Consider the following 21,693-nt stretch of genomic DNA (forward strand, 5'->3'; position numbering starts at 1 on the left):
CCAGTGCTTCCTGGGGGCTGTTCTTCTTTTGCCCACTCTGCATAGATGAGTGGGACATAAAAGGGAAAAGGTAGGATCCTGTTTCTTTATTCTCTGCCTTTCGACCTGGAAATACCAGGAAATACCTGGAAATACCCTGCACTGGCTATGGAGCTCACATTTTATGTACTGTACTTTTCTATTCTCCTTCATTTCCTTCCTCAAGCTACTGCATTTCAGCCCGATATTCTTTTTCAGATCTCAAGCCTGCTGTGACCATGGGATGCTCCTCAAGGCAGAAATCTCTGGGGAACATGTGCACGGAAATAAAAACACTGAGGTCTGAGAATGAAACTGCATCTCCAACATGAAAGGATTCTCTAGGCCAAACCATATTCTTATTAGAATTAGCATGCACCAGTCTTAAGGGATGCTGTGCAGAAGAAAGAAAGAAGCAAATCTGATTTTAATATCTCAGGGAGCATGTTGTAGTTGCCAGTTTTAAAACATAATGTCACATGTTCTCAGGGGTATGGAATGATGTAGCATCCCTATAGCAGGCACGTACATTGATTTTGTTTACTCATGCCAGACTACAGGGTGAAGTTGTTTTTACTGGCCTGACTCTCCTTCACAGTGAAAGAAAGAGTGGATCCAGAAATGCTCAGAACCACTCGTTTCCAAATGTTATGTTATGCACATAACCCCCGTCTTTAAACCCCTCCAAAACTCCATAATATTCTGAAGTGAGTTTCTCTGCTTTTAAATTGAGAGAAAACTAGCTTCATAACAAAGACTCAGCTGTAGCAGACAAAGGCTTTATGACCACAATGACATTTCCGTGATGAAGACCTTTGTTAAAAAAATATGCATATGTACAAAGGAACATTTGAAATAACAACGATCTGTTCAAATCTTTAAAATATAGCAATAAATCAGGAATGATGTGAAGCTAATGCTTTCTCTGTTTTTTGTAACAGTTTCTAAATTTACTGAAAACATGAAATATGAATGTACCTGTTTTCTTAAGTAATAGAAAGGAAGACACCAAAACCACCTAACTGGACGCCTACTTTTGATACAGGACACACAGCAAAGTTTAGAAGGTTATATTTGCATTTTAAATGAGTTAGACTGAAATATTAATGATTCTTCAGCTCAGAAGAGCTTAAAATAGACTGTCACATGAGCAGTGGTTAGTTTAGCCTATTTTAATGTTTCAATGAAAAAAAAAAAATCTCTGGTTCTGTTTCATTCTGTTGTGAGCTCAAAATGTAACCAAATCACCAGAACAGGGTGTCAGTTAGGGAAAAAGATATTTTGTTTTTTAAACAGAGTAAATCAAATACAGGGAGCATTAGTGATCATGCCTGGAGAATTAAGTTTTTGGTCAGATTCTACGCAAAAACTAGAAAGTGGAGGACATTGTGTGGCAAATATACTGAGTACATTCAGCATGTATCTCTATTTTCTTCTCCTCCCACAAGTCAGCTAGCCACTATCTTCCCCTGTGGATTGCCCAAGGCCTGATTTTCTGTGCATTATGACAGGAGTTTGGAGAGAGATATGAGCATGGCTATAATAGTTGTACATGATGGACCAGCCAGACCATGAACTAAATAAGCTAGGACTCTGGAAAAGAAAAGCTGAGGAAGAAATATGACAGAGGTCTGGATAATCATGAGTAGCAATGCAAGCATGGTTGGTGATGGCTCAATCCTCCTCACCATACCACAGTGCATCAAATGAAGTTAGTAGTGAGCAAAGGGAGAGAGTACCTCATGTAAAAGGTAACTAACCCAGCAGACTCCTCATCAAAAGACACTGTACAGTAAAGGTTTACACAGATGGAAGGGGAAATGCAGCAAATTCTTGGAAGGGAAAGTCATCGAGGAATTCTAAATGTGCAAAAGCCACATCTGAGCCACGAGCTCCTTAAACCAAATCTGCAAAAATTTGAGGGGAAGTACCACATATGTTTGTCCCATTTTTTTATTCTGCCCCAGCTACCCACTTACGGCCACTGTTTGAGACTCGATATCATAGTACACTTTCATTATATTATGTAGTATACTGTTATTCTGTTCCTATATACTGGAACATGTTGGAATCAACAAACTACTGAAGTTAACGTAAAGGTGGAAGAAAACTGTTTGTTTGTTTAGTCCATTGTTCACATTGTTTGTCAGATAGAGGCTGTCTGACACTTCTGCTTTCTCCTTCCATCCTCTCCAGGGCAGCAATGGCTGCTGCTTCCTCCTCTGTCCAGAGACTGTGCCCAGAAATAGAGGGAATTAAATTCTACTTTGATTCGTGACCTGTCTCCAAACCTTCTTGTCAATAGGATTTCTAGCAGAAGGTTTCTTTTCTTTCTCTCCAAGATGTTTCTCTAGAGATGTAGCTCTTGGAGCCACATCGATTTACCCCAGGGAGGTGGAGAGGATTTTCCCACAAGAGTGGGAAAGTAGAGAGAATAGGAGAAAAAGGGGCCGGTCAAATGTAAAGGTGGCTGATCAACTGCTTATCTGATTGAGACCCGTGGTTGATCACTGCAGTCTGTCCTATACTCTCATTAAATCTAATTTCTGACTACCTTCTGTGTAGGGCTCTACTCCAGGTATCTGTATGTCACCACTAGCAAACTTCAAACCAGACTAGATGGCAAGAAGGAGGGGAGACCTGCATACCAGTGACTGGAGTGACATCGTGAACCACAGGGGTTCGTTAATCCAGGCGCCAGCAAGGGGAGCAGGACAGGCTGCAGGCTCCAATGCAGCCTGAGGGTCTGCAGCCAGCAGCTGGAGGAACCCATGTGACGCATGTACATATTGCGCTGGCAGACCTCAGTGACAATCAGCAGGACAGGAGGGACAGGATGAGGCTGCATATGCTGCTCATGTTCATGCGGGCGCTGCGTATGTGTAGGTGGATGCTAGCAAAGGCAATGCTTTGTATCAGCCTGTGTGGACAGAGGCGTGCGTAGTGTGTGTGTGTGTGTGTGCTCGTACTTGTATGCATGTGTTACGCACATGTACATGTACGCTCCTGTTGGGAGTACATGTTCAATGGCACCGTGCAAATGGGTCGACTCTCTCAGGCAAGGCTGCCGCTCAATAGGACAGCTGGAGTCCTTCCTGCCAGGTCCCGGCTCCTTCCTGCTTCTTCTTGCAGGCCTGCAGAGTGGGGGCAGGAGGCTGGGCAGCAGCCCGGCCTGGGATTAGATCAGCCTGGGCTGCCTGCAACCTCCATGCCTCACAGCCTTGGTTTTCATTTGGGCATAGCTAGCCTGCAGTCAGATGTGACCACAGGCAGTTTTACTACGAAAATATGCTATATAGAGCACCATATTCATCAGAAGGCTTTGACATTAATGGTCCAATAATTGCATAATAAACGAGTGCTTGCAGCATTTTGGACTCGATATTCAGGGCCTCGTCTGCTTCAGCTGGTATATTCAGTTTTGATTCCTGCAATCAAACTTACACACTGGAAAGCTATTCCAAAGGTACAAAGTGATCCCATTTTGTGACAGCCATACTAGTGGACTGGAGCAGGATCTCAAGCACGAACTTTTCCGAACTAGATTAGCTGTGAAGAGCTTCCTTGTAGCACACAAATGCTGTTGTGAAAATGCTCTTTACCATACAGGCTGCGTGCCTCTGTGAAAGGCTGCGGGACAGCAACACAAGGAACCACAAGGAAGCCAGGTGGTTGTCCTGGTGTGACTGCACCACCTAGTGCTGACTTCCACATCCTCACAGCCGCTTATTCAGCCAGAAAGGATGCTTAGCTGGTTTTGCACCAACAGAGCCGGCTTTCCCTGCCAATGCACCGAGAGCCACAGGTCAGGCAGCAACAGCGGAGCACTCCCCCGCAGTTCTTGCTAGCAAAGGCACCCAACTAGAGGGGTTGGAGTTTTGCCTGCAGTGCCCAAGAGGCAGCAGGCTCTGCATCTCTTTCTGAGAGAAGGGTGACTAGGGAGGTTGCTCCTTTCCTTCAGCCTCTGGGCATGCCAGTGCAGTAGATCAAGGGCTTCTGTGAAGTGCCCATGGGCTAGCGAGTGCCTCCAAATGGCTGCACCACAGGTGCTGCAAGATGATGCCTAGGAGGAGGGAGGCGAGAACTGGGCGCCCACTAGCACGCAGGCTCCTGCAGACTCCATACAGCAGAAATCTTTCCGTTTCACCAACAAGCTAAAAGCTGGACACATTCCTGGGGCAGGGGCAGCGTCTAATATAAGGCTAATAGAATTTCACAGGAATTACAGTAACCTTAGTGCAAAATTGAATCCTTCTAGAAAGTGGTAATTGTAGCACACAGAGGAGGGACACAGGCAATAGAACTTACAGGGTTGGGAAACTTTGCTCAGGAGTGAACATCAATATATGCATACTGGAAAAAAAGTGACAGCTAATGGAGAATGCAGGGAAACTTCTGCTTTTATTCTTTTTGAACACTGGGACAAACAGACCAATGGAGCACAAGCTTGCAGGAAGAGGCCATCACTAGGGAGCCAAGTGCCTCTGACTCAAGCAGCAATGATGCTGTGGATGATGAAGAGGAGGCTCTTGAGGTACTCAAGGAGTAGCCATCATTGGAGGAAGATGCAGAAGACTTGGACTAGGCATTTGACCAACAATATTAAACTGGGATTTTAAAAGGCTTATCAGTGTGTTGGATTCACCTTGACAGTTACAAAGGAAAAGACAGGAGCACTGGAAGAAATTCAACCACTTCCTGTGAAAAATGAAATCTCGCAATGCCAGAGCAATGGAGTGGCTGCACAGATTCTCCTTTCTGCTCGGATGCCTCCATCTGTGCCCCCAATACCTTCCTGCAGAGAGAGCAGCCCCTTGTCCCGGCCGATACACCACACAGCATGCACAGGTCACTACACACAGCGCACCAAGGGCCCACCGCACTCTGCTGCCTTCCTTATGGTAGCTCAATTCCTTGCGTGTAGGGGAAAGCACAACCAGCAGTGCATCTCAGGGATTTTATGCTGTCTTTCAGGACATTGCCACACCAGCCAGCAACACATCAGCCAGCAGATCTGTGCTCCCCGGGTAACACTTTGCAGCCCAAGGATCCTGCAGAGCAGGGCAAGAAAAAACCCTCAGTTTGCCTAGACTCTTTTTCTGTTCTCCAGAACAGCTTTTCCTCCAAGAAAGGAAGAACAGTGACACCCGGCGGTTACATCACCTCATTCCTTTCACTTGCATGATGTGCCAGCTGCAGCCACTGCAGTGGCACAGTGCGGGCTCTAGGGCAGCCAGCAGTGCAAGTGCTGTGTGCCCACCAGCAGCCAGCTCTCCCCGGAGCTCCCTTAAAAGTCTTGCTGTGGCTGCTGCTTTCCAACTCAGCCCCACCAGCAAGATGGACACCAGTTGTGAGCAACAAACTGCCGCCCCGTGCCAAAATCACTCCAGCACATTTGGGACCGGTTTCTTGTCACCCGATGGGTGCAAGCAGCCCAAGATGTGCTGACCTCGCCACCCGGCAGCGCTCGGGGACAGGCCGGAATGAGCGCAGGGCCCATCCACCGCCACTCAACCCATCGTCTGACGCCCAACAGAGCCGTCTCCCCCGGCTCCCGATGACCCCCCACAACACTGGCTGATGGGAGGAGACAAAGAGGAGAAATGTGATGTTTCCATCATAGCTGAGTAGTAGATAGACAGTCGGTATCCTGTGTTTTGCCCTTCCTTGTCCACGTTGACACTGCAAGGAAGTGTTTGTTCAGCAAGGTGGGCTGAAATGGACTTGACTCTGACTGGGCTGAAGTGCCCTTTGAGGACTCCCTTTCAAGAGGGGCAGCAGACATTGCAGAGACCATGGGATCAGAGGGCTCACCCAGAAAACTGCTGCACATTTCAAGGAGCCTTTTCTTTTTTTATTTAGTTTAGGTTTTGCTTTTCCTAATAGGAGTTATTTTGGTGTACACAGAGAACACGGTAATACAGAGAACACGGCCTCCAGCCTGGCGGAGCAAGTGCCAAGCTGGCGTTGGGCTTGGCGTTGGCATTTGGTGCTTTCCTGCACAGAAGTCCTTTTGCTGCCCACCCCTGGAGGCAGAAGGCCCTGCCAAATTGTAGCTGTCAAAAGCACAACTTTCCATGGAAAGCGAAAGAGAATCCAGGCTGCAGCATTCCTCATGCTTTTGCTTTCCAGAGCTGCATGCAGAAGAGCCTCTCGAGCGTGTAGGGCTGAAATGGACTTGACTCTGACTTGCGAACCCTGCGGGCTGAAGTGCCCTTTGAGGACTCCCCTTCAAGAGGGGCAGCAGCCATTGCAGAGACCATGGCATCAGAGGGCTCACCCAGAAAACTGCTGCACATTTCAAGGAGCCTTTTCTTTTTTATTAAGTTTAGGTTTTGCTTTTCCTAATAGGAGTCATTTTGGTGTACACACTTTGGACAGGCTTGCCCCTGCACTTCCATCAGGAATAGTCACGTGTTAAACTAAACAGAATCAAAGTGAGAAGACTCATGCTGCTTTTGCTTTCCAGAGGTGCCTTCCAAAGAGCCAAGGGAGCGTGCAAGAGGGCTGCCTGTGGGGTGTGAGAGGTGCATTTGTGGACGGGCGCTGCTGCGCGTGCTCTGCACCTCAGCAGAAGCAGGAGGAGGAGATGTGGCCGTGGAAGTCGGATGGGGAGAGGCAGGAGGCAGGGTCTGGGCCGCAAAGGGCGGTGTGCAGACAAGCTCTTCAGGCTTCCTGGAGCAGAAGCGCGGGGGAGCTTGCCCTCGCAGGCTCCCCTTCCCGCCCAGAGCTGGCGGCCCCAGCCCTGCCCGCAGCAGCCCCTTGTCCCGTGTGCCGCAGCGGCTCCCGCTGTGGCCTCGGCCCCGTCCACCAGCGTCCCTCCGCAGTGCAGCTTTGTGCCGGTGCAGGGCAGCGTGCGGGGACGCAGGCTCTCCGCCTCGCGGCACTGCCTGCCACAGCGACGCTGTCTCACGTGCCCCAGTGCGGCACGATGGGGCAGGCGAATGGCTGCGCTGCAAGGGGCGATGCCAGCCCTGCTCCCAGCACGCAGGGACGGCCCAGGGCCCTTCCCTGCGGGGCTCCTCGCCCCCGGCTCAGGCTCTTGGGCACGGGAGCCTCCCAGCTCCCGCAGCCACTGAGCTCCTTGGTGTCGAGCAGGAGCCCCGAGCTCCTCCTCAGCAGCCGCGTGAAGGTGACGCGGCACCAACGGACGAAGGACGGGCACCTCCTGCTCTTCTCCGACGCCATCGCCATTGCCACCTTCAAGTAAGCCTGGCAACCACAGCCAGCCTCCCCACAGCCACAGCCTCTGCCAGCAGCCCCAGGGCCCTGCTCCTCCCCGCAGCTGCTCCCGCCGCATCGGAAAGGGCCTCCTTGGGGCTGCCTGCACAGCAGCCGGCCCGCTGTGGACACGCGCTGCCTCATGTTAACTCTGGCAGAGCCGCAAAGGCAAAGCAACACGTGCTTCCTCGGAAACCTTTCTCCCACCCAAGGCCTGGGGTGGCTGCCCAGGGCTCTGCTCCCAGGCGATGGCTCTCCCCGGCAGCACTGCTGGCTGGGGCTCCCCCACAAGGGCAGCCACCTCCAAGGCGGTCCCTGCTCTTCCTCCTGGCAGGTGGGGCTCCACCTTCCTGCTGAAGCACCGGGTGCCTCTCAGCGAGCTGTGGGTGCTGTGCACCAAGGAGGTGGCAGCACGCCAGCGTGAGGAAGAGGAGGAAGTATTTGGCCTGAAATGCAGGAATACCCTCCTCCTCGTCTGGCCCACCAATCTGTGTGTTGTCACCTTCAGGTGAGTCTTGAGGACATGGCACCAGGCCATGGCAGGTGCCCAGCGTTGGGGCTCTGTGGGCTTGCTGGGGCTCAGGTTCGGTGGTGTGGAGGCCCCACCTTGGTTTGCAGCCCCCGTGAGTTGTTGAAGGGCAGCACAGGAGTGCTGGGTAAGGCAAAGCCTTGTGCCTTCGCAGGAAGGGAGGGAAGCAGCCTCACTTGCAGGAGGGGCAGAGCTCACACAGCGGGGCCGGCTCCTGTCCCAGGTCCCAAGAAAACCCCCCAGCCTCTGCCAAGCACCACAGGCTCCCTGGGAACAGCTGCTCCTGGAGGAGAGTTTCCCTTGTGAACCCCTCACGCTGCAGCCCCCTTCACGCATCCCCCCTGCCCGGGGACTTGCCCTTGGCAGCTCTCTGCTCTTTTCCCTGCCTGACCACTACAGGGGCTTTTGCTGCCCTGGACTGAGGCCAGGAGAGAAGAGCAGAGGACGAAGAGAAGTGGGTCCCCTACAAGCAGAGCGGAAGCCAGAACTGTGGGCGAGCTGCCGTGCTGCCCCGCGGGCCTGAGCCCCATCCCTGGGAGTCTGCCCACGTTGGGGGAGCAGTGCTTGGGGCCCATGTCTGTCCAAAGGATGAGGAGCAGCCAGGTGCGAGGCTCTTTCTCCCGTTGTCTGCAGGTCGCAGGAGCTGAAGGAGCTGTGGCTCAGCCTGATGCTCAGGTAATGCCCCGCCAGGCAATTCAGCCTGCAGAGTCAAGGCTGCAGGCGGAGGAGAGCTCTGGGGGGAGCTGCCCACAGCAAGGCAGCCGTGGAGGTCGGGGAAAGGGAGAGCCGCTGCGCAGTGCAGCTCCTGGGCACAGCCCTGTGAATTGCTTAGCTTTGTGCTTGCAAAAGAACTCCAAGGCCGTGGAGCTGTCACCACAGCTCCTCGCTGCCTTAGGTTGGACCCCGAGCTGCTGCTTTCTCTTTCTGCATGGAAGAGGCCCCTAGCCTGCAGGACCGGGGGTGTTACAGAGCGGTGCTGCCAGCGAGCGCGGTGGAAGGTCTCGTGTGTTAGGGTTGCATGGGAGCGCAGGGCTGGCTGCAGGGGAGAGAGCAGGGAGGGCTGCCTGTGACAGAGCTCTTTGTTTGTCCCTGCCCTGTGCCCAGGCAAAGCCGAGGAGCCCAGGAGACCATGGTCACCCGACTGACCTCCCTTCGGTTCCTCATGAAGGTGGTCGTCTTGTACGGTCCCGTAAGTGTCCCGGGGGGTTGCACTCTGGCCAGAGCTCCACAGGGCTTTCAGGAAGAGCCCCTGGGAGAAGGTGCTCCCGTTGGCTCTCTCTTCTCCTGCCCAGTCAGTGAGGCTGGCTGCCAAGACCGTTGAGTCTTTGATTTTGAAGGAAGCTCCCTCTGCTCGGGCCCTTGCTGGGTGTTGGTGGGAGGTATTGTAGCACAGTGGGGGAGCAACTGCCCGGGGGGTGCCCAGGGCACTGCGGTGGAGGGTAGAGGAGCTGGCCGGCTGGCAGAGCAGGGGAGGTGCTCGGGGCTGCCCGCTGCCTGCCTTTGCCTGGGAGCAGGCAGGGTCCTTCACGGGTGACTCTGGGCAGCCCCATGCGGAAAGGGCTGGGCATGGCTGGGAGCACACGGGTCACCGAGGGCTCCCAGGCAGCTTTGGGAGGGAGTGTGGCAGGGCCCAAAGGCATCCAGGCACTGGCTGCATCCTCCCCAGGCAGCCTGGGAGCAGCTCCCTGTGGCAGGGCAGAGCACGGGAGAGCAGCCTAAGCCCCCTCGGGCACCTTCTGTAGCATTTCCGTAGCAAGTCTCTTGTGATGCTCTTGTCCTCCCTCCTGCCCAGCCTTACTCCCTGGAGCTTCAAAGGCAGAGAGAAGCAGTGGGACGAGCAGTGTCCAGAGCGCGAGCGCAGAGGCAGAGGCAGATGCAGCCACCGATGCCCAAGCCTGGAGCAGGCAGAGAGCACGCTGAAGGGCACACAGGTAGAAGGCTGGCGAGGCTTGAACGTCATGCCCCGGCAATACGGAGAACACGGCCTCCAGCCTGGCGGAGCAAGTGCCAAGCTGGTGTTGGGCTTGGCGTTGGCGTTTGGTGCTTTCCTGCACAGAAGTCCTTTCGCTGCCCACTCCTGGAGGCAGAAGGCCCTGCCAAATTGTAGCTGTCAAAAGCACAACTTTCCATGGAAAGCGAAAGAGAATCCAGGCTGCAGCATTCCTCATGCTTTTGCTTTCCAGAGCTGCATGCAGAAGAGCCTCTCGAGCGTGTAGTGTTGGTGCACGCGGCAGGACGGCAAGGGGCGCTTCTGGACACACCATGCTCTCCTCTCTCTGCCAGAAGAAAACCAGGAAGGGACGTGGCCACACAAGTAGGCCCAGGAGAGGTAGGAGGCAAAGTCTGCTCCGCAAGCACTGTCACAAGGTGTCCCATGGACAAAGCAAGTTGTTCCTGCAAAAGGGGGGGTGGAAACGTTGGGGACCTTCTCCTCACAGAAAGCATAAACACACGGTCTCCAACGACTGCTGTGAGGTGCCGGGATCACTGCAGCACTCTGGAAGGTGCTTCTGCATATGCAGTAGCCAGGTGCTGTCAGCTCCCAATTACAGTGTTGAGAAGTGCTCTCCCCTATAGCAATAGCATCCGGGGCGAGAGGAGCTGGGAAGACAGAGGTGAGCAGCGCAGCGGTGCAGGGGAGAGCTCTGCCTCTCCCTGGCCGCCGCCAAGGTAGCTGTGAGGGGGTCTGTGGCGTTGCCAAGTCCCTGCGACAGGCTCAAGCTCCCGCTGGTCCATTGGTGCTGTATCGCCCGGCTGTGTGTGTGCTTCCTGCTGTAGCTGACCCGGGGCCCCCACCTGCCCTTCCCAAGACTACCTTGAGCCCAAGCTGCCTCTCCTCTCCCCTTGCTAAGAGCCTAAGAAGGACAGTGATCTCCAGTGCTTTCCCTCTGTTCCGCTGGCTCCCAGCTGCAGGTGTCCGCCTTTGCTGCTGAGGTCCAGCCCATCGTGGAAGAGTTGATCGAGGACACGATGGAGAAAGCTGTGCTGGACATGAAGGCAGAAGAAGAAGATCTAGCCAAGCTGCAGCCACTTGAGCTTTCAGCTGTGGAACTTCCTTATGCAGAGCACATGGAAGCACAGAGCCTGCAGGAAGGGGAGCAGCAGCCCACAGAGGGAAAGGTAGGGGCAGCGCTGGCCTGCCTGAATGCTCCTTGCAAGGCTTGCAATGATTTCTAGCACTGAAGAAGTGTGGTTGGCCTACAAGGCTAAACGTCCAAATGCCCAAGAATGCCTTGAAGCAGCTGCCGCTGAGGCAGGTGTGTGCTGAGTGAGGTGGCTGCAGTTCCTGCAAGGGAGGAGGTGGGAGGTGCTGTGCTTGAATCTGGGGGCGCAGAATCCGTTGCCATTCAGGCTGCTGCACAGAGCAATGTGACCGAGGACGTTCTGTGATACTGTGGGGCACGTATCCAATGGTACCTCCATTCCTGGGCAGAGATGCCACTGCAGCTGAGCTTCCTCTGCAAAGGGAGGTCAGACACGGCCCCACTACCTCAGCTTCAACTGTGCAGGAGCCCTGGTGCCTGTTGCGCTCCTAGCCTCTTCCCGAGCTGCCCTTCATCATCCCTTCCTGGCTTTGTCTTTGGTTTGGGTGCTGCTGGCTGCCCCTTCTTTTTGGGTGCCCTTTGTTTCCTGAGCTGCGTGTTCCTTCTTCACATTTCTGTTCCCATTCTGCTCAGGTGCAAAACAGAGATGCAGGCAAAGCCTCTGCCTTGGGGCCTGCAGGCGGTGCAGGCACTGCAGCTGAAGTGCCTGTGCAGCTTGAGGACGAGCGTGACACCCCCTGCGAGGGACCAGAGCGCACAGAAGCTGGTGAGGCAGCTCAAGGCAGCAGTGCAAAGAAAGGTCAAACACCAAGCAGTGTATCTGCAGAAGAGCCGGTGGAAGCAGAAGATCTTGTAGAAACCTCCAGCGTTGGGCATGTGCTGAGTGAAGAAACGGAAGGGGAGCGAGTAGTGGAAAGAGCACAAGGCGGAGGTGACTCTGGCACACTGGAAGCTGTGATGAATGTTCCTCACACGCTGTGCAGCAAGAGTTTTTACCTGTGCCAGAGGAAGGCCCTGGCTCAGACCCCGCTGGAGCTGAAAGCTCGGAGGCACCAAGAGTGTCCGTGCCAGCGCCAGCTGCAACACTTGAAGATCCTGTTGATGCCGAAACCGTGACTCTCACCAGCTCGGCAGCTGAAACATCAGAGCCCTTGGCAGCCAGGCGTGGGCAAATGGCTCCTGAAGAAGTCCCAATGACGACCTTTTGTTGGGGCCTGTGATAAAAGGCTCTCCTCTCCACGTGCCCAAAGGAGCAGAGGGGGACAGCGACAGCAGGGGGAACAGAATCACCTCCCAGGAGAAAGGAGCACCCTGGCCCCACTCCCGTCTTCTCATTAAACTCCATTCCTGACTATTCCCCTGGGTGAGGAGACTCTCTCTTCTTTGTGCATGTGTGCGTGCAGGTGTGTGTGCCAGTGCTGGGAGCGGCAGCAGGGGCCATGGGGGCCTGCGCGTCTGCGGTGCTGCCGCCGGGGCGCGTGAGGGTCCATTTGTCAGTGTGTGATGGCTGGCAAATATCAAGGCGGACTGGGCAGCGAGTAGAAGAGTCTTGGGGACAGCATCGAGGTAGCTGTAAGTGTGGGCCAGAGGGCAGGGCATCCCGGGCAAGTGTGTGTTGATGTGTGTGTCCAGCCGTGTGTATAAGTGTCTTGTACACGTGTGTGCCTGTTTTGTGTGTGCGTGCCGTTTGGGAAGAGCTGCTCGTGCTGGCCGCTGGCTGGAGTTGGCACTGTGGGGCTGTGGCAGCCCTCAGCTCCGAGGAAAAGCCCTTCTCTCAGCCACCTCCAGGGGGAGAGGGACCCTCTTTGGTCTGTGAGTCTGGAGTCCAAAAGAGTCCGGGAAGGGTACTGAGCATCATCTAGGTGGCTCATCAGAAACTCACAGATATAGTGGAGGCAGCTGCATCTGAATCAGAGCAGCAGCATGTGTCCAGGGGGAAAAAACCATCAGGTCGCAAGAGACCTGGAGCGCTTGGCGGTACGCCGGCCGGGGGATCCTCACCTTCCTGTCAAGGGGAAGAAATACCAAGCAGAGAACAAGAGCTCCAGCAAACAAGAACAGGGAATGATGCCACTCCAGTGTGAGCCCTTGGCTCTGTTCCTCTCCAAAGCCTAAGCTTGTCCCTGTCCTGAACCCTAACGCACCCCTTGCTTGCGAGCCGAGCCCTGCGCAAACCCCCAGTCCTGGCTCAAGGCAAAAAGGCCTTGAGGAGGGGAGACTGTCACCTGCTCTGCCATATTCACACTGCTTGGGCTGGCCTGCAGCTTCTCTGGATCCAGAGGGCAGCCGAAAACCGCACCTGGGGCTGTGGGCCGCTGGCAGGTGCTATGGGCTCGCTGCCTGCAGCAAAATGCTTTGCCACGAGCACCCTGGTGCCTGAAAGCGGGAGCCCCTGCTTCTGCTCCAGCCCAAGTCGGGGCCATGCTCACACCGTGCCCTGAAAACTCCTGCCATTGCAAGCTGCCCAAGGGGCAGATCTGCCTTACGGAGCCATCACAGAACTGCCTGCCCTGGCAAAAAGCTCTGTCACTATCAAACACCTCATTGCTGTCGCTGTGCCCTGCACAGCGAGCAAAACCTGAAGAAAAATAAGCAAAGCAGAAAAAGAGAGAAAGGAGGAGGAAAGGTGGTGTCCTTAGAGGGACGGTCAGAGTCTTACAGCCGAGGCGGCTGTTGCCTTAGGAACCCCTTAGCTGTGCCTCAGTCTCCCTGCCTCCCAGAGACAGCTGCAGCCGCTGCTCCAACACGCAGCTCTGCTCTTCGTTCGGCGTCCCAGGGCACCGCACACAGGCAACAGGCAGCAGAGTCCTCTCCTCCTGCTTCCACTTTGCTTGCAGCAGATGGGTCGAAGCAAACAAGGAAGGCGGTCTCCTGGCGACACGGACGCCGGTTGCGCGCAACAACCCGCCGCCCCGTGCCAAAATCACTCCAGCACATTTGGGGCCGCTTTCCTGTCACCCGATGGGCGCAAGCAGCCCAAGATGTGCTGACCTCGCCACCCGGCAGCGCTCGGGGACAGGCCGGAACGAGCGCAGGGCCCGTCCACCGCCGTCCGGCGCCCGGGGCCGACAGAGCCGCCTGCCCGCCCCGGCACGGCACTGGCTGACGGGAGAAACCGCTGCGGCGCGCTCGGACCAACGGCCGCTGCCGGCAGCGCAGCTGCCGCCGCCCCCGGCCCCGCCCGCCCTGGCGACCGTTACCAGGGGCTCCCGCCCCGCCCCGCGGCCCCGCCTGCCCTCGCCCGCCCGCGGTGCTCGGGGCCTTGCGGGCCGCTGCCCGGGGGCGGCGCGGCCCCGGAGTGAGGGGGCGGCGGCAGGTGCCCGGCGGGTCGGGCCTGCGGGGCCTCTGCTGTGGAGAAGGAGCCCGCGCTCGCCGGCGGGTCAGCGGCCGGGCAGGCCGGGCCGAAGGGTGGCCGTGGCTGTAGGCGGCAGAACCTGACCGGAGATGTCCCGCCGGCGGGCATCGGCTGTGCTTCTCTCTTCAAGTAGCTGCTTCCCTCCCTCCCCGCGCCGCTCCTCTGGAGCCCGGACAGGGAGCAGCAGTTCTCCCTGCACCACCTGCTGCCGCGTTTGTTCACAGGTGTCCTTGGGGAGGCTCGCGGCTCTTGGGGAATTCAGTTTCTGCTACACTGGGGCTCGCCCAACTACAGAAGCAGAGCTGTGCGGGTCGTAGGGCCAGCTGTAGGCCAAGGCTGCTTGTGTGCCAGGATTTTCTCCTGTCCCAGTAGGAAATGTTTTAGTGGTGTCTTCTTTTGCAAGACTGTTTCTTGACAAATAACTTGATGGTCAAAGAACTTCCAATGGTGCTGTATTTTAGAAGGCTCCTCTGTGGAAATGGCATTTGGAAATGGTTCTGTAGCTGCTGCTTAGGTGACTCTCACGTTGGCTCTGTTTAAGAAGTTCTCAAGGGATTTTCCTTTCAATCCACCATCACAGCGTGCAAGGGGAAGTCGGTCTGGGTTTCTTTTGCTTCCTCCTTCACCTGCAAGAAGGAGCTCGCCAGCCCTTCTCTTGATCATGTGAGAACTGAGCTTGCTGCTTGCCTCCGCTGGACCTTCTAAAAGCTTCTCCCAGAAACTCTCATCTCCTTTCTGAGCAAGAACATGTGCTTTTCCTATCTGCTTACCTTGCAAAGTCAAGTTCTCTGTGTAACATCCACTTCCAAATAGCAGGATTGCTCTTGGGGTGGGATCCCGTTATTCCTGTGCCTGCAGGCAGGCAGTCTTCCTACTTAGTTTCATGCCCTACTGTCTTTAGGGTGACTGACAATTTTGGGCCAGGAACGTGAAAGGCACACCTGAAATAGTAGCTACGTGGAGTGAAAGCTCCCTACGCCTTTGTTTACCTGTAGAGAGAAAAGAGTAGTGTTTCCATATATCAAGAGTACTGTATTTTCCCCCATGCACCCAGCCCAGGCTCCCGGTGATGCGCCACTAGAGGGGCGTCTGGGATTCTTTGGGGTTCTGGGTTTAGTTGCACTGAACTCGAGAGATCATCATTTGTCAAGCATAAGAATTTATTAGAGCTAAGCAGTTCTACACATACAATAGACAACGAACAACAGTAAACAATTAACAACAGATAGTCTACAAGCATAACAAAGCTTAAAAAGTTAACAAAGAACTAGACGTGTAACTAAAAACAGAATACACGTATCAGAGCTCTATGGTTAAGTCACAGACGCACGGCACAATGACCATTCTTGGATGCACGGTACAATGACCGCTCTCGCCCTTTCCTTGTCCTTATGGGCCACTCCTCCAGTATAGTTTTCCCTGGATTATTCTCAGCACACTCAAGCTGTGCCAAGATGATTCTGGTTCTCCTTGGCAGTTGGCATCACGGGTGTCCCCACTGAGGGGTGGGTTGTGGGGTCGGCAGGCCAGCTGATGATGAGTCCAAGTCCACACCAGAGGTATGTGGCTTGCTTGCTTTTATCCTTCCCGGGCTTAGGTCATTCTCCGATCTATCAATGCCAAAACACAGTTACACAGTAGAACAGATGGCCTCAGTCAGTAACAGTATGGATACCAGCAGGATGCTCAACAGTATGGTCAACTGATAACAGTACACTTAGTCAACAGATAAGAGCATGGACGGGCAACAAATAACCCAGTGCAAAATTCCACAGTACAGAGATGCTTGCGGCATGAGTTTGCAGCACCACTTCTCTTTTGCTGACTAGGTTCACTCAGCACTCCTGAGGTTATTGGAGGGTTATGGCAACCCCCTGCAGGATTGTGACTCCAACCAAGGTGCGCCTGGGGTTCTGAAACTCTTGGGGAACACCACAGAACAAAGCTCTCTTCTATGGGCTGCACTACCCTGACTCCCATGCTTGCCTGTGTGGTGGCTATCACTTCCCAAGGCACTGCTCTTGAGATTCCCAAGCAGAGAGAAGCTTGGAGAAGACCTGGCCAGAAAGCAGGCAAAAAGAGCAGCTGGAGCCACAAGCACCTGAGTGTGGGGAAAGCAGAGAGCATGCTGATGCATGGGCAGCTGGAAGGCTGGAAAGGTTGAATGTCATCTAGAAGCAAAAACTTGTTCTTATTCAGAGACCAAATTCCTGGTACAGTTGGTAGCCTCACCTCGAGGTAAGCTCCTCTAATGCTTTCCCTGACAATTTTGTATAGTTTGTTGCAATTGATATTACTAAGCTTAACTAGTTTGAGGAACATATTCCAGAGTTCCTTGTTTCAGTTTGCAATGTAGATTTTGGAACATGACTCAGGACCTTATCATTTCCGTTTTCCTGTACCACTGCTCCATGGTAAGTTTTTCCATCATACCTACATAGTAGAGAGTCAATGTGCCGTGTTTTGCCCTTCCTTGTCCACACTGACACTGCAAGGAAGTGTTTGTTCAGCAAGGTGGGCTGAAATGGACTTGACTCTGACTGGGCTGAAGTGCCCTTTGAGGACTCCCTTTCAAGAGGGGCAGCAGCCATTGCGGAGACCATGGCATCAGAGGGCTCACCCAGAAACTGCTGCACATTTCAAAGAGCCTTTTCTTTTTTATTAAGTTTAGGTTTTGCTTTTCCTAATAGGAGTCATTTTGGTGTACACACTTTGGACAGGCTTGCCCCTGCACTTCCATCAGGAATAGTCACGTGTTAAACTAAACAGAATCAAAGTGAGAAGACTCATGCTGCTTCTGCTTTCCAGAGGTGCCTTCCAAAGAGCCAAGGGAGCGTGCAAGAGGGCTGCCTGTGGGGTGTGAGAGGTGCATTTGTGGACGGGCGCTGCTGCGCGTGCTCTGCACCTCAGCAGAAGCAGGAGGAGGAGATGTGGCCGTGGAAGTCGGATGGGGAGAGGCAGGAGGCAGGGTCTGGGCCGCAAAGGGCGGTGTGCAGACAAGCTCTTCAGGCTTCCTGGAGCAGAAGCGCGGGGGAGCTTGCCCTCGCAGGCTCCCCTTCCCGCCCAGAGCTGGCGGCCCCAGCCCTGCCCGCAGCAGCCCCTTGTCCCGTGTGCCGCAGCGGCTCCCGCTGTGGCCTCGGCCCCGTCCACCAGCGTCCCTCCGCAGTGCAGCTTTGTGCCGGTGCAGGGCAGCGTGCGGGGACGCAGGCTCTCCGCCTCGCGGCACTGCCTGCCACAGCGACGCTGTCTCACGTGCCCCAGTGCGGCACGATGGGGCAGGCGAATGGCTGCGCTGCAAGGGGCGATGCCAGCCCTGCTCCCAGCACGCAGGGACGGCCCAGGGCCCTTCCCTGCGGGGCTCCTCGCCCCCGGCTCAGGCTCTTGGGCACGGGAGCCTCCCAGCTCCCGCAGCCACTGAGCTCCTTGGTGTCGAGCAGGAGCCCCGAGCTCCTCCTCAGCAGCCGCGTGAAGGTGACGCGGCACCAACGGACGAAGGACGGGCACCTCCTGCTCTTCTCCGACGCCATCGCCATTGCCACCTTCAAGTAAGCCTGGCAACCACAGCCAGCCTCCCCACAGCCACAGCCTCTGCCAGCATCCCCAGGGCCCTGCTCCTCCCCGCGGCTGCTCCCGCCGCATCGGAAAGGGCCTCCTTGGGGCTGCCTGCACAGCAGCCGGCCCGCTGTGGACACGCGCTGCCTCATGTTAACTCTGGCAGAGCCGCAAAGGCAAAGCAACACGTGCTTCCTCGGAAACCTTTCTCCCACCCAAGGCCTGGGGTGGCTGCCCAGGGCTCTGCTCCCAGGCGATGGCTCTCCCCGGCAGCACTGCTGGCTGGGGCTCCCCCACAAGGGCAGCCACCTCCAAGGCGGTCCCTGCTCTTCCTCCTGGCAGGTGGGGCTCCACCTTCCTGCTGAAGCACCGGGTGCCTCTCAGCGAGCTGTGGGTGCTGTGCACCAAGGAGGTGGCAGCACGCCAGCGTGAGGAAGAGGAGGAAGTATTTGGCCTGAAATGCAGGAATACCCTCCTCCTCGTCTGGCCCACCAATCTGTGTGTTGTCACCTTCAGGTGAGTCTTGAGGACATGGCACCAGGCCATGGCAGGTGCCCAGCGTTGGGGCTCTGTGGGCTTGCTGGGGCTCAGGTTCGGTGGTGTGGAGGCCCCACCTTGGTTTGCAGCCCCCGTGAGTTGTTGAAGGGCAGCACAGGAGTGCTGGGTAAGGCAAAGCCTTGTGCCTTCGCAGGAAGGGAGGGAAGCAGCCTCACTTGCAGGAGGGGCAGAGCTCACACAGCGGGGCCGGCTCCTGTCCCAGGTCCCAAGAAAACCCCCCAGCCTCTGCCAAGCACCACAGGCTCCCTGGGAACAGCTGCTCCTGGAGGAGAGTTTCCCTTGTGAACCCCTCACGCTGCAGCCCCCTTCACGCATCCCCCCTGCCCGGGGACTTGCCCTTGGCAGCTCTCTGCTCTTTTCCCTGCCTGACCACTACAGGGGCTTTTGCTGCCCTGGACTGAGGCCAGGAGAGAAGAGCAGAGGACAAAGAGAAGTGGGTCCCCTACAAGCAGAGCGGAAGCCAGAACTGTGGGCGAGCTGCCGTGCTGCCCCGTGGGCCTGAGCCCCATCCCTGGGAGTCTGCCCACGTTGGGGGAGCAGTGTCTGTCCAAAGGATGAGGAGCAGCCAGGTGCGAGGCTCTTTCTCCCATTGTCTGCAGGTCGCAGGAGCTGAAGGAGCTGTGGCTCAGCCTGATGCTCAGGTAATGCCCCGCCAGGCAATTCAGCCTGCAGAGTCAAGGCTGCAGGCGGAGGAGAGCTCTGGGGGGAGCTGCCCACAGCAAGGCAGCCGTGGAGGTCGGGGAAAGGGAGAGCCGCTGCGCAGTGCAGCTCCTGGGCACAGCCCTGTGAATTGCTTAGCTTTGTGCTTGCAAAAGAACTCCAAGGCCGTGGAGCTGTCACCACAGCTCCTCGCTGCCTTGGGTTGGACCCCGAGCTGCTGCTTTCTCTTTCTGCATGGAAGAGGCCCCTAGCCCGCAGGACCGGGGGTGTTACAGAGCGGTGCTGCCAGCGAGCGCGGTGGAAGGTCTCGTGTGTTAGGGTCGCATGGGAGCGCAGGGCTGGCTGCAGGGGAGAGAGCAGGGAGGGCTGCCTGTGACAGAGCTCTTTGTTTGTCCCTGCCCTGTGCCCAGGCAAAGCCGAGGAGCCCAGGAGACCATGGTCACCCGACTGACCTCCCTTCGGTTCCTCATGAAGGTGGTCGTCTTGTACGGTCCCGTAAGTGTCCCGCGGGGTTGCACTCTGGCCAGAGCTCCACAGGGCTTTCAGGAAGAGCCCCTGGGAGAAGGTGCTCCCGTTGGCTCTCTCTTCTCCTGCCCAGTCAGTGAGGCTGGCTGCCAAGACCGTTGAGTCTTTGATTTTGAAGGAAGCTCCCTCTGCTCAGGCCCTTGCTGGGTGTTGGTGGGAGGTATTGTAGCACAGTGGGGGAGCAACTGCCCGGGGGGTGCCCAGGGCACTGCGGTGGAGGGTAGAGGAGCTGGCCGGCTGGCAGAGCAGGGGAGGTGCTCGGGGCTGCCCGCTGCCTGCCTTTGCCTGGGAGCAGGCAGAGTCCTTCACGGGTGACTCTGGGCAGCCCCATGCGGAAAGGGCTGGGCATGGCTGGGAGCACACGGGTCACCGAGGGCTCCCAGGCAGCTTTGGGAGGGAGTGTGGCAGGGCCCAAAGGCATCCAGGCACTGGCTGCGTCCTCCCCAGGCAGCCTGGGAGCAGCTCCCTGTGGCAGGGCAGAGCACGGGAGAGCAGCCTAAGCCCCCTCGGGCACCTTCTGTAGCATTTCCGTAGCAAGTCTCTTGTGATGCTCTTGTCCTCCCTCCTGCCCAGCCTTACTCCCTGGAGCTTCAAAGGCAGAGAGAAGCAGTGGGACGAGCAGTGTCCAGAGCGCGAGCGCAGAGGCAGATGCAGCCACCGATGCCCAAGTCTGGAGCAGGCAGAGAGCACGCTGAAGGGCACACAGGTAGAAGGCTGGCGAGGCTTGAACGTCATGCCCCGGCAATACGGAGAACACGGCCTCCAGCCTGGCGGAGCAAGTGCCAAGCTGGTGTTGGGCTTGGCGTTGGCGTTTGGTGCTTTCCTGCACAGAAGTCCTTTCGCTGCCCACTCCTGGAGGCAGAAGGCCCTGCCAAATTGTAGCTGTCAAAAGCACAACTTTCCATGGAAAGCTAAAGAGAATCCAGGCTGCAGCATTCCTCATGCTTTTGCTTTCCAGAGCTGCATGCAGAAGAGCCTCTCGAGCGTGTAGTGTTGGTGCACGCGGCAGGACGGCAAGGGGCGCTTCTGGACACACCATGCTCTCCTCTCTTTGCCAGAAGAAAACCAGGAAGGGACGTGGCCACACAAGTAGGCCCAGGAGAGGTAGGAGGCAAAGTCTGCTCCGCAAGCACTGTCACAAGGTGTCCCATGGACAAAGCAAGTTGCTCCTGCAAAAGGGGGGTGGAAACGTTGGGGACCTTCTCCTCACAGAAAGCATAAACACACGGTCTCCAACGACTGCTGTGAGGTGCCGGGATCACTGCAGCACTCTGGAAGGTGCTTCTGCATATGCAGTAGCCAGGTGCTGTCAGCTCCCAATTACAGTGTTGAGAAGTGCTCTCCCCTATAGCAATAGCATCCGGGGCGAGAGGAGCTGGGAAGACAGAGGTGAGCAGCGCAGCGGTGCAGGGGAGAGCTCTGCCTCTCCCTGGCCGCCGCCAAGGTAGCTGTGAGGGGGTCTGTGGCGTTGCCAAGTCCCTGCGACAGGCTCAAGCTCCCGCTGGTCCATTGGTGCTGTATCGCCCGGCTGCGTGTGTGCTTCCTGCTGTAGCTGACCCGGGGCCCCCACCTGCCCTTCCCAAGACTACCTTGAGCCCAAGCTGCCTCTCCTCTCCCCTTGCTAAGAGCCTAAGAAGGACAGTGATCTCCAGTGCTTTCCCTCTGTTCCGCTGGCTCCCAGCTGCAGGTGTCCGCCTTTGCTGCTGAGGTCCAGCCCATCGTGGAAGAGTTGATCGAGGACACGATGGAGAAAGCTGTGCTGGACATGAAGGCAGAAGAAGAAGATCTAGCCAAGCTGCAGCCACTTGAGCTTTCAGCTGTGGAACTTCCTTATGCAGAGCACGTGGAAGCACAGAGCCTGCAGGAAGGGGAGCAGCAGCCCACAGAGGGAAAGGTAGGGGCAGCGCTGGCCTGCCTGAATGCTCCTTGCAAGGCTTGCAATGATTTCTAGCACTGAAGAAGTGTGGTTGGCCTACAAGGCTAAACGTCCAAATGCCCAAGAATGCCTTGAAGCAGCTGCCGCTGAGGCAGGTGTGTGCTGAGTGAGGTGGCTGCAGTTCCTGCAAGGGAGGAGGTGGGAGGTGCTGTGCTTGAATCTGGGGGCGCAGAATCCGTTGCCATTCAGGCTGCTGCACAGAGCAATGTGACTGAGGACGTTCTGTGATACTGTGGGGCACGTATCCAATGGTACCTCCATTCCTGGGCAGAGATGCCACTGCAGCTGAGCTTCC

This window comes from Rhea pennata, chromosome 3, assembly GCF_028389875.1.
Source record: "Rhea pennata isolate bPtePen1 chromosome 3, bPtePen1.pri, whole genome shotgun sequence".
Classification (NCBI taxonomy): Eukaryota; Metazoa; Chordata; class Aves; order Rheiformes; family Rheidae; genus Rhea; species Rhea pennata.